Below are 14903 nucleotides of genomic sequence, written 5' to 3'. Positions count from 1 at the left end.
GAGAAGAGTGGGAGGAGGGGGAGGGAAAAGGGAAACGGGGAGGGAAATGGGAGGCGGGGAGGAGGCGGAAATTTATTTTTCAATAAAAAAAAAGAAAATTCAAGGTTAATAAAGCATTATGTAATCTTAAAAAAAAGGGAAACCCCGTGTAAGAATGAGGTATTTAATTTTAACTGGGTATGCCTATTAGGTGAGACAAAGAGAGTTTTTGAGGGTTGGACTTCAATAATTGATAGCTGGACCTTCGCAGTCAGCCTCAGGAGGAGGAAGTGGCCAGATAAGGGCCTAATCTTTGGGGCTAGCTTTAGGAATGCAATCTAAGGGTTTTTAGCAAGGCAGAGAAAATGGGGGAGAAGAACAAGGCACGCAAGGGTCCCGTGCTCACGTTGTCTTGTCCAAATGGCCTTTTCCTGGGCAAGGTTTGTGAGCAGAAGAGCACTGTGGTTTTCCTGAGAGGTTTGCACACATCCAAATCATCTCTCTGAGCATGGAGAAAAGTGGGTCTGACAATGAGCTGTGTGGAGATTGTTCCTAGGAGGCAATACGCTTATTTTCCATAGATACAGATGCTGTGTAAAGTGTTAGGAGTGTTATTCAGTCACAAAGAGTAAGGAAATCTTGTCACTTTCCAGAAGATTGATGCGACTGGAGAGATCATCATATTAGGTAAAATTAACCAGGCTCTGAAAACAAATATCACACTTTCTCTTATAAGTGGGATCTAAATTACAGATTTAAAGGGGATGTGGGGCTGAGGAAATGATGGAGTGAATAAGAGTGCTTAAAGCACAGGCCTGAGGACCACAGTTCAGAGCCACAGCCCCGAGTCAGCCGGGTGTTGTCCCATACACCTTACTCCAAAACCCAGGAGAGGGCAGAAACAGAAGATCTGATGCTTGCTGGTCGGCCGGTCCAGCCAAACAATGACAAGGTCCACATGCAGTGAGAGCAGGGAATTGGGAGAAACCCGACATCCTTTTCCATACTGTGTTCACACATGTGGATACATCTAAGCACACAGGTGCACGTACATGCCACACACACACACACACACACACACACACACACACACACAAACACACACATTCACGGAGGCTACACCCAGAAAACAAAACGTGAAAGATGAGAAAGATGGTTTGAGAGGAAGAAGGGAACAATGACTGAGGGGACAAGAAAAGGTCATGGGAGAAAATGGGACCAGAGTACTTTATATCCACATATAAAATGTTATAATGAAACCCATTATTTTGCACAACAAATATATACCAACAAATGCTGTAAAGCTGTTTACAAAATGAGCATTTTCAATGATAACGAACAAAGGGCAAACAAAATTTTAAAGTACTGTGCAACTAATCTAATTTTAAACAGTTCTTTCCCCTGCATGAAAGCAAATTCCCTTTGGGTCATATTGGGGAACAATTTTTTATTCATCTGAATTAACTGTATTGCAAAGTGAGAAAAGGGCAACTTTTCTGGTGCTGAATATTCTCTAATTCAAGCTCCTCTGGAATATGCAGCTAGCTGTATTCAAATTTATGGAAATGTGTGATTTACATTCTCCATGACATACTGAGTGCTAAGGAGAGCACGTGTGTGGATACACACATTTGCATACTATGTACACACATGTCTATAAATTATCCGTACACATTTGTGAATTTTCCCGAAGCCTCTCAGTGTGACTCACAGACACAGGTGGACGGGGCCCACTTATTTATAAACAACGATGTGTCGGTTTCCTTTCCAGAACCGGTGAGAGCCTCGACTTCGAAACCTCGTTCACAGTGAGCTAAATCTCTCCAGACAGGCAGAGGAGGATTAGAGTGTATTCCTTTGGGTAGCAGCCTAGCAGGGTCAAAGGAAGATAAAGGGATTTTCAAACATGGTTCTGATGGAGAAGGCAGCCAGAATGAATAGCTGAGGGGTGGATAACACCTAACCTGGGATGCATTCAGCTCAATCAAACCCCAGCGGAGCTGCCTCTGCAGAGAGCTGCCTCGTCTTTCAGTCCCCTGGAATAGATTCTGTGTGCTTTCAGAATAGATTTGAATGGTGAATTACTCTGCTTGAAGATGGAAAGGGAGTCAGGAAGCCTTTCTTTTCCCATGAGGCAGCATCCCTATTTATAAACAGTAATGAAATTGACACAGGTAAACTGATTATGCTAAGCATGCTGGGAGTACAGAAAGCTCGCAAGAGCATCGCTGGCCCGGTCTTCAGCCCTTTGCAGAATATCGTCGTGCTGGGGCTGGCTCTGATTCTTAAATCCCAGTCAGTGAGGGATTTATTAGCTGCTAATAAGTTGCTGATCCCTTTATATCTCAACATAAAATGGCAAGTAGTAGTTATTTTAGTAAATTGCTCTAAGTTTTCTTGTTGGAAGGATAAATATCAGTGATTACAAAGACACTTCGTCAACGTGCTGATGTAATTTCCTTTAACTATATACCCAGTAGTAGAAGTGCAGGGAGGTTTGATTTTAATTTTTGAGGAACCTCCACATTGCTTTCCTTTGCAACTAAGCTGGTTTATATTTCCACTGCCAATGTGTAAGGAATACTTTTCTCAATATCCTCTTCAACATTTGTTGGATTTTGATCTCTTTGGTATGTTCATTCTGGTATTTTCGAGATGAAATCCCTTTGTGTGTTTAATTTACATTATTCCCTGATGGTAAGAGACTTCAAACACACACACACACATGTCCACGCACACACACACACACACACACACACACACACACACACACACTGGCTATTTGTAGATCTGTTTTGAAAGTGCTTCCTCAAGCCTTAGTAATATTTAATGAAATATTTCCCTTCTCTAGAGAAGGAACATGAAACCCTGAGAAATCAGGAGAATTGACAAAATTGTAAAAACTCACAACTCAAGACTTCTACACTGTTCCTCTGATACCATGCATTGAACCTTGCACCCATGTTTACCAGGCAACCATACTACTACTGAGCTGTATTTTAGGCTTCTTTTTGTTTTTAATTATGAGACAAGGCCTTGCTAAGTTGCCCAGGATAACCTCAAACTCACTCATGGTCGAGGCAGGACTTGAACTTCTCATCTTCCTGTCATAGTCACAAGGGTAGCTGATTCTCTGTCACATAATTTTATTACGAAGTTAACATGTCTCTGGCTATGAAAAAGACACATATGTTAGATATTTTCTCTTAGATGAGCCTCTCTGCTGATGCAAATAATACCAATCAGACCAAATCAAATCGAGTTAAAAGATGCCCATGTTTAATGAAATGCTCCCGGGTGGCTTTGGGAAAGCATGAAAAGGGGAAGAGAGAAAAGGGGAGAGACCATGAGAAACCTGGAGACCATGTGTTTGTTCTTTGGGGGCAGTTTAAATAGCCTGTGGGAGTGGTTTTGTCCCTCTCTGTGGAGGGGTCTTATTCCAGAAGCTGGGGTGAAGCTCCCAGTGAAGCAATCCGGACTTTATGTAGAAATGGGTGTTAGGGAGCTGGGATGATGCTTTTAACCAAACAACATATATTATTGTATACACATCATACATGTTAAAATACAATCGATAATGGTGGTACATCATGTGCCATAGGTACATGCATATTATGACTATATTACAGAATAATAAGTTGTTAAATTTATACATATTATAAGTAATATAATGTTTTACATAGTGAATATTTTAATGCATAATTTTAATGCATAATTATGCACTTTATTATATACCACATGTAAATGTTACCAGTAAATAGGTATTGCTTAGCAAACCAGTCACCCATTGTATAATAATGCAGGTATCATTCTTATCTATAGGCTTGACCTGAAGCATTGCCCCTTTCTTATTTAAGTCATATGTTTATGCAAACTCCAGCAAAATGACAGCTTTACCATGGTAATTTGATATCTCAAATTCCTTCTAAATGTTTGCAGCCTGTTCTAATCCACCATCCTAAAGAGTTGAGGAAGAAGCAGATCCAAGGACATTGGAAAGGGACTTTCAACTCCAACAGTTGGAGTTGACCTCTGGTAGAAAAAAACTACTTCCTCGCTCACTCACTGTATTGATTTCTCTCTATGCAATGGCGATAAAACTTTTCCTGACTGCGTTGTCTTGGGGATTCAACTGTACCCTCTGTGAACATAGGCATTTAGTCCTTTTGTGGTCTTGAGTTGTGAGTGCTCAGTAAACATGCTCTGCAAAGTCTAACTTTATGTTTCCCTTCAAATTCTTGTATAGTTCTCCCTCTTCCATCTTATCTTGAGCCCTTTAATTTTGTCACCCAGCAACTGATGGAAAGATCATAAAAACCATTTTGAATTATTTATACCAACCTTGGGGCCCTCCAAGAAAATAAACAGCCAGTTGTGTCAAAATTTTTTTTCACAGCATCTCCTTGTCTACCCAGAGCAACAAAAGCAGTGCTGGGAGTTTGTAAAGGAAGCTTCTTTGGCAGTGACTCATCAGCGAGGTTGAGAGGGAAGCAACATCAAAAGGCAATGTGAGCTATTTAACCAAGTCAGAAGCCAATTCTGGAGTTCCTAAGCCTTAAACACAAGTGGAGTGGGAAGGAACACGGGGCCAGCATGTACAAGACTCTACCAACCTAAAAAGTTGCCCAGGCGGTTTCCAGGCAAAGGAAAAGTGTCAGATCCTACACTCACACAATCCATCTTGTTGCTTCAGTGCCTCCTCTTGAGTTTGCTGTATATGTGTGTGTTTGTGCGCAGGTCTGTGTATAACCTTGGATCCCCTGGAGCTGAGCTCCAGGGTATTGTGGGCTTTCATACATGGGTGCTGGTAAGTGAACATGGGACCCCTGCAAGAGGGTCACTTACTCCAGTGTCCCCCATTTTTTTATTCTTTAAATTTTCAAACAAGTGTACAATGTGTTTTCATTATATCCATCCCTCATTCTCCATCTCCAACTACTTCCAGTACACCCTTCATCAAATCCCTCTCCCGACTTCATGGTCTCATTTTAAAATTATTTAAAGTATGCAGCAAGGCTACTCATTATCCTAGAATTAAACAAAATGTGAAGTCCCTGACCACAAATGTGAAGGCCTTGAAAACCCTGCAGAAGGAATCACTAACTTGCAGTTAGAATTATCACCCAAGCCCCCCCACACACACGCAATTCTAGCCTGGCCCTGTCCCAAATGCACCAAGCAGGGGCCCACTAAAGGCTTTGGGCTTTCTTGTTCTCTCTCCTAAGTGTAGCTGGAAAAAATCATCTCCCTGGAGCTTTGCATAGCCGATGGCTTCCACATTTTAGCTGGCTGTTTGGGAAGGTTCTTCTGCTCAGTGCCCTCAGTAAATGCTCCCCTTTATAGCCCCCTTCATGCTGAATCTAGTTATTCTTTATCACTTTTGGCAATTAGTTAATGAGTTACATCATGTATGTGTCTGCATCAGTACACAGTTAGCAGCAAAGCTTCAAACAGATATCTAGTACCTGGTACTCAATATTATGTTTGAGTGAATGAAGATTATGAAGGACGTTTCCAAAACGGATAGTAATTCATTGGGCACAAACCGCATGTGTTGAGAATTACTAATTTAAAATTCATTCCACTTGTAACTCATTCTAGGATCATAATGACCTCACGCTTGAATAGAATGACCTCAAATATGAATCTCAGTATGCTTATATTTATTCCTTTACCAATGAGTTACACGCAGGCTTCCTCATATTCACACAGACACACACTGTCTACGCTTAGGTGCTGGCAAACCTGGACCATTGGATAAATCTGATCACAGGATATGGCCAGCTGTTGATCACAGCTTTGTTGCTGGAACTATCAAGCTCAGATCCTACTCAAGGCCAAAGGAACTGCTCGCTTGGCTCTCAGACCTTCCCACTTTGTGTAGAGACTTCAGGGATTTAACATTGGAGACATTGGAGGGACAATGTGTAAAGCCTGCAAAAATCTATTTTTACTGCGGAAGAAGAAAGATTATATTTTCGGCAATGTGAGTTTGTGAATGGCATTGCCTCTCTTGTGCCCTGTTGAAAAGCTCGTTGGTCCCTGCATGCAGACAGAGACTGTTCTGTTTATCCGAATTTCTGGAGGACAGCGATGGCCTAGATTTCCTCCATTCTACCATAAAAAGTCGTTTTGGGTGCTGCTCCCACGAGCCCTGTGTATAATTAGCCTCACATAAGACTGAGACGGAGCAAGGGAAGAGGTAGGGAGGGGGAAAAGAAAAGAAAAAAGCAATTTGACCTGACCTCTTGCTAACTCTGGAAACCAAATGTATTTGTTTCTTTGAAAAAGGTGTCTTCCAAGTCCTTGGCAGAACGCTCAAAGAAGCCTTTATGTAAGTGCTGGAAGTTGTCTTTAGTCCAGGGCTCAAGGACTGCAGTTCAATGTGCACAAGATCAAACACGGGAGCAGCAGAGACACTGTGCAGTTCAGCAAGTCACCTGGGGGGCTGTGCGATGGGGGAGCTTTTCATGCTTTAAAAGACATTGAAGTACCACTGCCTGGAGACCGGGAGTGTTTAAGGGGACTCTTGGGACGTGCCTTTCCATGTAGAGGAGCAGAGAAAGACTCAGAATAAGGGCCGTTCCTTCAGTGAGGTTCTGTTTCTACCTCTGTCACAACCCTTAAAGTCTGAGGAAAATAAACTTGGATAAAAGGTGAGACCCTACAACTTCGAGAGGCAAGCATCCCTCTGACATTGGCGCTTTGGTTTCATGTCCTTTAGCTCATAACCTATTTATCAACTGCTGCTGCTTACACGAAAGTGCTGGGCAGAAAAATCTGAATTTCCTACACTGGGACTCGAGTCTTGTTTTAAAATCGCTCATGTGTCAATGCCGTCTCAGCCCAGCTACGGAGAACAAGCTGAGAACAAGCTGACGAAGTATAACAGGGATCTTCTCTTTCATGTTCATGGTTCAGTAAAACGTGGAGCCTGGAGTCAGAGTTTAGTTAGTTCTCAGAGGCACCTAGAAATGTTCAACTCACTGACCCCCGTCTGGAAATCTCCCCTCTTTCTCCAGCCTACTTCTACAACCTCTGCTGTGCCTCAGGATACAGCAGTCCAAACATGGATGCTGGCATTAGGCAGCAGGGTTGAAATTTTGGCAGGTTTTCGGAGACAAACTGCTAGGTCACTAAATAATTCAGATTTAAAGCGACCAATGTGTTATTATTTTCGCTGCATAAATTCTGGCTGTATCCAACTTCTTGTTCTCACCTCTGATGAGATCTTAAAACAAAACAAAACAAAACAAAAAAACACAACACAAACATTTATTGAGCCCCAAATAAATAACTAAATGCAGAGTTGAATAACTAAATGCACAGTCGTACACACTGGCGTCACTCTGTTCTAGATGGCGACTGGAATTCACAAATGAATGTGTGTAGCATTTAGGGAAGAATAAATACGTCTTCCATGATCTCTCCAGTGGGGGGGGGGTCCCCTGGTTGGGCACAGGTGAGCTTATTATAGATAACTCAGAGGTTTAAAAGGAGTTTTATGTGGGAAGGCAAGGAAAGATTGAAAACTGAAGAAAAACAATGTGGGCCAAGAACTGAATGTTGAACAGCCACCTTGATACTCAAAGGTGAGATGTAGCCTTGCTTTCATTTCCTGGGTCTCTTGCGATGTTACTCTGGCTTCTGTGTTTATAATCACTTGTCTACAGTTTAACACTAGTTTTTATTCAACAAAATAGCTTTGAGTAATCTACTATATGTTAGGCAACGTAGCGGGTCTGATCCTATTAGCAGAGTCAAATGTCCTGATTATAGTGTTTGAGTGAATCACGGTAATAAAACGAGTATTTCAAAGCTTCCCCGAATGATCCTACCTATGTGATCAGTTCCAGAGATGTGCTCTGAGGATATATTGCTAAGCTCTCTAGCTTCAAAGTTTAGTGTAAGAAGACATAAATAAACCTCCATACTTCAAGAAGGTACATGCTGTAAGTTCTTTAATCAACATCAAATTGAGTGCCTACTATCTGCCAAATATTACCAGAGACCATGAGAAGAAACTCAGGTTTTAGGAGAAAAGGTATTAGACCAGGAAAATGGAAGATGAGGGTTGAGAAGATACTTCAGTTGACAAAAATGCATGTTTTGCAATCACAAAGACCTGAGTTCATCCTCACACAACAACAACAACCAAAACAAACACATAAACAAAACAAAGCAACATGTTAAAAAAAAAAAAAAACAGGCACAGTGCTATGTGCTTGTAATACTATCACTGGGCAGGCAAAGATAGGTGAATCCCTCGGTCAATTTCTGTGCTCATTTCCTTGCCTGTGAAAATAAAGCTTTCATTACAATGCTAATTCACAGACCATTTGTAATACTGGTAAAGAAAAAAAATAAGAATCACTTAGGTTTTAAAATAAACAAGCAATGGTCTGGAAAGAAGGCTCAGCGATTAAGAGTACTTAATGCTCGTGCAGAGGATCTGAGATCAGTTCTGAGCACCTGTGTTAAGAGACTCCCAATTGCCTAAGCAGGGCGGAGGCACGCTGTTAATCCCAGCTCTTGGGAGGCACAGTAGGGCTGATTTCTGTGAGTTGGAGGCCAGTCTGGTCTACAAGAGGTAGTTTTCAGGGCAGGCTCCAAAGCTATCAAGAAACCCTGTCTCAAAAAATAAAACAGAACAGAACAAAACAAAACAGAAAAAAAAAAAAAAAAGAGACTCACAATTGCCTATAACTTCAGTTCCACAGAACCTGACACCCTCTTTGGCCCCTTCTGGTACTGCATTCATGTCCACAGATCTATGTATAGACACATATATACACATGATTTAAACAAATTAACTCTTGAAAAGTGAGTGTAAAAAAATGAAAAGCAAAAATATATAATCTTTATATAATGACTATATCTAAATTACATACATTAGTGAATACATTCTTACTATTTTCACACCCCACCCAGTGTTTTAAGATTCTTAGATAAAGAAGGAAACAAATGCATGTTGCATTAAAGAAGGCACTTTGCATTAAAATATGCTATTCCTTGAGAGATCACCCAAAGGGCTTACACAAAGTATACTAAGTGTGAATTCATGGATGTGCATTTCCCCCTCTTTTAAATTGCCTTTCTTTTCAACCCATTTTCAATGCAAACTAACTCCTTAAATGGTCAGTGCTCCCTGGGAGGCTGTCACTTTACTGGGTGATATGAATTTTAACTTATATTTTTCAATGTTTGAATATTCTGTAGGCTGCCGTTCTTTGTAAGCTCTACTAAATCAAATATATTTTATTATTTAAGCACAATTCTTAACTATTCAAATAACAGAGTGTGACAATAACTAGAACTATGCTAAAATATATGCAGAATTTTGAAATTTTTGAGAATTCCTGAAAATATTGCTCTCTTGTCTTCGAATCTCAAAGAGTGACATGCCAGTAATTTGAGCACACTGAGAAGCTTCCTGCCTTTCACTGCATGTGCCAATTTTAAAATACATCATTGCTTCTGAATAAATGTACCTTTCACTCCAAAATTAAAATTACAGAACAGGAAACATAAAAAAGTCAAGATACACAATGTGCAAACATTTCTGTTAAGCTGGGTTTTGTTCACAACCCACTGGTTCATAGGCAGGGACCACCTAGGACTCGATCAGTCTCCGAGCTGCAGAATCTGCAGTCAAAGCCCATGAAAAGGATGGCGGCTTTCCATAGTCCTTTACTTTGGGCTTCCCCCATTCCTGCTTCTGCTGAAAGTAAATTTTTATTTTTATAAACAAACAGCTATAAAAATAGTCTTCACAGAACCTGACATTGGATTCCATCAGTCCTGAAATGCCACAAGAGGTGTTTAAAAAGGAAAGAGAGGGTTAATGGCAGGCAGGCACTCTCCATGAAATTGATCTTCCTTTCAGCAATCTGTCTTAGGCCTTTAAACATGTCTCATAATTTTCCCAGTATTTTGAGGGCATCAGAGAATAAGAAATGTATGAATAAATGATTTATTTGTTGTAGTGACTAGCCTAGATGTCATAGCAACTCAATTAATATAACTGACATTTTACATTTTTCATACAACGACATCCTGATGAAAGCCAAAGCCGCCTGGACCCACAGTCTCCATACTGTTTCCAGTTAGGACTCTAGCACCAGATTGATTTTCTTGAAGCATCTGATGTTAGCTGTTACTAAGTATCTTCTTTCTATCTAAAGTCAACATTGAAATGTGATCATCTATCCCAACAGGTAGGGTCTTTAAAGAAAATTCATTGGGAAATGCTTTTTTAAAAATTACTTTCCTGCCTATTTGATTTATTTGAAACATCTAGCAGAAAGATTCAAATAAAAAGTGACTTGGGCTTGTAAGCTTCTTTATTCACTTACAAGAAATAAAAAATACTTCATCTGAAAGATACTTTGGCCTTGGATAAATGGAGCACATTGCAAAAACACTCAGTACACAGTACTTGGTTTGGGGTTCTTCTAGATGTACTTCCTATACGGAAGAAAGCTCCAACTATGTAAGATTCCAGGATATAGAACATACCTACTTGTATAATTGTTTCTCCCCCAAATTGAAATGTTGCCTCATAGGGTGAGAAAGGCCAAGTCCTAAAACTCAGAAACCTAGCAAAGCTTAGAAAGATCTGGAAGCTTTGAAAGTTTCCCTACTCATGAGGGCCCTTTCCAGAGTTATGCAAGGAATAACGTTTGCTGGGGAAGAGGAAACCATTTGATGGCCTTGCCTGCAAGTTGGGCTGGGAGTTCAGATGTTCAGTGTTCAGGACTTACCACCCATGGTATCAGAGGACTTTTCAGGGCTGCAGCTGCCTTCTCCTGTAATGAAGCCCATAAACGCAGTGGTGGTTTCCCAGGCTAGATTAAGTAGTACAGTTTCTTTGGTCCGTCATTTACCTGTAAGAGGTAAATGCAGTCATTTGTCCGCATGTCCACAAGAAGAATTATGCAACATCGTTCCCTTGGGGTGGTCAAGCAGTCACATACTGGTACTCTCAGGGAGCCTTAGTGTGTCTCTGAGGCATGGAGCATTTGGTGATCATCACCCGAACCAGCAGTTAGTGACTGTCTCAGCTTCCCTGTGGCTTTCATCCACTGATGGCCGGCATAATTCTGGAGAGGAGCCTGGGAGTTCTGAATTTCCAATTGCTTGTGTGCCCCTCATGCCTGCCATCCTGTGTCAGACCACTTAAATGCCTACCCAGAAACTTCCCCATGCCCTCTGGTCCCTTTGCCAGCATCTCCCTGTTATGATGACTGTGTTTTCTGTTTGTTTTCCTCCTAGCCATGTAAGGAGAAAGCTCTTGCTCTTATTACAATTTTTTCCCTAGAGCATCTTTCTGTTTCTTAAGTTTTTTTTTTCTCTTCAATTTCTTGAGTCATGAAAGGTAACCAAGCTTCTTTTCCCTTTGCTTCCTGTGTCCACCTTTGTATTTTGGAGTGGAAACAACAATTATCTCAGACCAGCATAGATTCACAAGAGAGAAAGGGAAGAAACTAGAGGAAAACAATTTCCCCAAAATGATGGATAGGATTCAGCTGAACTATGTGAAATTGTTGTTTTACCCTCTACCTACAAAATAACAGTTTCAGCTTGTCCAACTAATACTTGAAAAGTATTTCTCTGATACATAAAAGTATTTCAAAATGTTTCATTATAGCTAAAAAAGAACTCTCTCTCTCCATATATATATACATATATATTTATAAATGTACCATCGAACATGGTGCAATGAATTAAGAGACTTGCAGCTTTAAGATCAAGTTGAGATAGCATTTACCACAGAAAACTCTCTAGAAGAACAGAGCTGTATTAAGCTTAAGTTTACAGGACACCAGGACTGCTGAATTGGAGATGTGTTGTTTGAAAGGAAAATGTACAAAATACTTTGCATGAGGTATCATCGAGACTCAAAGTGGGCAGCAGGTTTGGGGTTCTCTTGCTTGCTCTGCCCTGGGTTTTGTGATTCTGTGTAAAGCTTCTCCTTTTAGCAAACACCACTGAATAGTGGCAGGGATATGAAGCTGAGACTCGCAATGCCCGAGGTAACACCACTCCCCTGTAAAACTGACTGGAAAGCATGGCAGACTCAATGGCTTGATGAGTCTTTATTTCTGTGACTACTGAATGATAGTAGAGAAAAGTGCCCCCTCCGCCCCAACTTTACAAAACAGTCGTCAGCACACAGTAACAGCCATGTAAGCAAGCGGTTTGTAATGCAAGGTGATTTGTTTCTCAACCACACTAGAAGTCTCCCATGGGCACTGTTTGATTTCATTCCTGTTGTGAAACTCAGAGGAAATGGAACAAGTTAAACTCATCTACAGGAACCCCCTTTCAAAACATGAACGGCGTTTCAATTCCAACTAAAAGTCATTAGCAAAATTTCAAAATTATCACCCTGATAAATTCTTTACTGGAGGGAAACCATCTCAGCTTGCATGCAACACTGATTTTCTTTTGGCCTTTTTTCTCTTACTCATCTTTCTCCAAATCCTTCTCTAACATCTTTGGTCTTGGTCTCCATCTCTATTCATTGAGTGTTACATAAATGCCTTGTGCAATTCTTCACATTTACCTGTGCATTATTACCTGTTCTGTATACTTTCTGTCTTCTGACTAGCAAGTGTGCTGAATATTTACTCAAAATATAAGCTAAATAATGCCTTTTAAAAATTATATAAAATATATCTACTCATATATGGATGTATGTAATACCCTCGTGTGTGTGTTTGTTTGTGTGTGTGTGTGTGAGTGTGTTGGTCACTGAGCACAAGTCTGTCTTTGTTAGGCAAGTGCCCTACCACTGAACTATAGCCTCCACCTTCTAAACATATTTAATTAAAAAAAAAAACAGCCTATCTTTGGCCAATATCCCCCATCTCTCCTTCTAAACAATACCACGAGGCAGATTTTGCACATTATCTTCCCCATGGAATTTGGGGGCCCTGCCCCATGTCAATGTATTTCTGTGAACCTTACCTTCCACATCCCCTGTTTGAGCTCTTGGCACAGGATTGGCAGCCTTGGTCTCTATCCCACCCTGCACAGCTGTGCCTTGATCCTTTTGGACAACCCTGCTGCTGTGAGAATATCACAAAACCTGGCACACAGGCTTGCCTGTGTTCTTTCTTTTCCCATCTAACTTAACTTCTCATATTAACAGCAGTAGCCATCTCTGGGATGCGCAAGGTCCATCTGTGAAGGGCTAATTGATTTCCCACCATCATTCCATATTTATTTTCTTCTTCCTCGCCTCCAAAAGCATGCCCTGAACCAGAGGCCATGGCAGCAGCTCATGCTGGCCAAATCCTGCTTTTATTATTTCTTCCCTGGCAACAGTTACTCATGCAGCTTGTCAAGCTGTGGAGGACATCACAGCGACCATCTGTTTCCCTCTGTCTGAATCCTTTAATGCAGTTCGGCTCCTCTTTCTGGAGCACTTCACAATGCTGCCCACATTTTCCTCCTTTTCCCTCTGCTGGCTTTGGCAGCTCTTTGTCACCAAGGCTGGCACTTCCGCTTTACCCTTGCTCACTTGATGAGCATCCTCCTCTTTGAGTTAACTGTATGGCTTCCACGCAGTGGTCTCTGGGTTGGTGGTCCCTTAACCCTTGGAAACTTGAGAGGAAGCTCTTCATATCATCTATGCCAACATCATCTCCTTTTGGTACCAGGTTCTGTTATTTCAATCACTTAGGTAACTCTCAACTCCCCTTCTATTCTCGTGAAGCGCCCTCTGTTTAAGCTTTCATCTTTTCTTTCCCTTAAGGAAACAAATCCGTTCCCTGTAGGCAAGCCTGAGCTTTTACAAGTCACAAATGCCAAGCGATTTTCCTAAAACGCTTGGCATTACTTCTGTGTTTTGGGAATTTTCCAGTAGGCTCACACTAAGCCTGCTCATCCTCTTTGGCCATGCCATGCATGGTCTTTTAAAATGTGCCCTCTGCTTTCCCCTCTGTTAGCATGTTGTGTTTGTCCTAATAATTCTTGTCTTCACTGGAACAGCCCTTCCTGGATCCTGGATTTGGTGGAGAGTTATGTGTCACTGAAGACATGTGGCAATGTCTAGAGGTACCTGTGGTCATCACTGCTGAGATATGAAGTACAGAGATGCTACCAGCATACTGTTGGCAAATTGATGGATGGTTCTAAACATCCTACAATGCATGGGAGAGTGGCACTTTTCAAAAACTTCTGAGCACGCCCTGCTGATTATGGAGGCTGTAGCACGCTATTCCAACAAACCAGTTTTCCCAATTCATGATACTTCCTTGTGTGCCTATACACAGTAGCACGACAGCAATCTTTCCTCTCCAATACACCCCATTCTCCAAACATTTTCTTGTTAGTGTTGTCTAATAAGTGCAGGGTTTTGGAGTGTGCATATCCAAGAGTGCTAAAGTGTAGGATACTGCGTGGTCACAAAAGGCCAACCTGAGGCAGTGGCTCCCCATTTTTCAACTCATGCCAATGGGAATTAAAAATACAGACTCTCATGGGAGTATGCAGGGCAGCGCAGGATTTATTAAGAATTATTACAGTAAACTGAGAAGTTGATGGGGTAAAAAATCACAGAAACTTTTGAGAGTGGGAGGCATTTCCAGGAGAGGAGAAAGCTATCAAACTCTTTCTGAAGGAACATGCCAGAAATTGGACAAAATCTGAGGTAATTTCTATTGATTGTGGTTTGTTCCCTGGGTTATCCCATGCTAAGCCAATGGAAGACCCTCTATGCATGACCTCCTGACCAAAACAGGGAGATGATCATGGACCATCCATGTACTGCCTAGTGACTTAGATGTATTTAAAGGTCCCTGCTGTCCACTTCTACCTTGAGTTTTGTTAGATGCTGACCTTGAACGTCTCCTGGCTCTCAGCCCCTGGCCTGTGCTGCTGCTTCTAATCTTGCAGGTTTCTCAAATGCTGTTATT

The sequence above is a fragment of the Alexandromys fortis genome, unplaced genomic scaffold (genome assembly GCF_014885135.2).
Source record: "Alexandromys fortis isolate MF-2015 unplaced genomic scaffold, M_Fortis_MF-2015_v1.1 scaffold_281, whole genome shotgun sequence".
Lineage (NCBI taxonomy): Eukaryota > Metazoa > Chordata > Mammalia > Rodentia > Cricetidae > Alexandromys > Alexandromys fortis.
The sequence above is the reverse complement of the archived record's forward strand: the minus strand, read 5'-3'. Positions refer to the sequence as shown.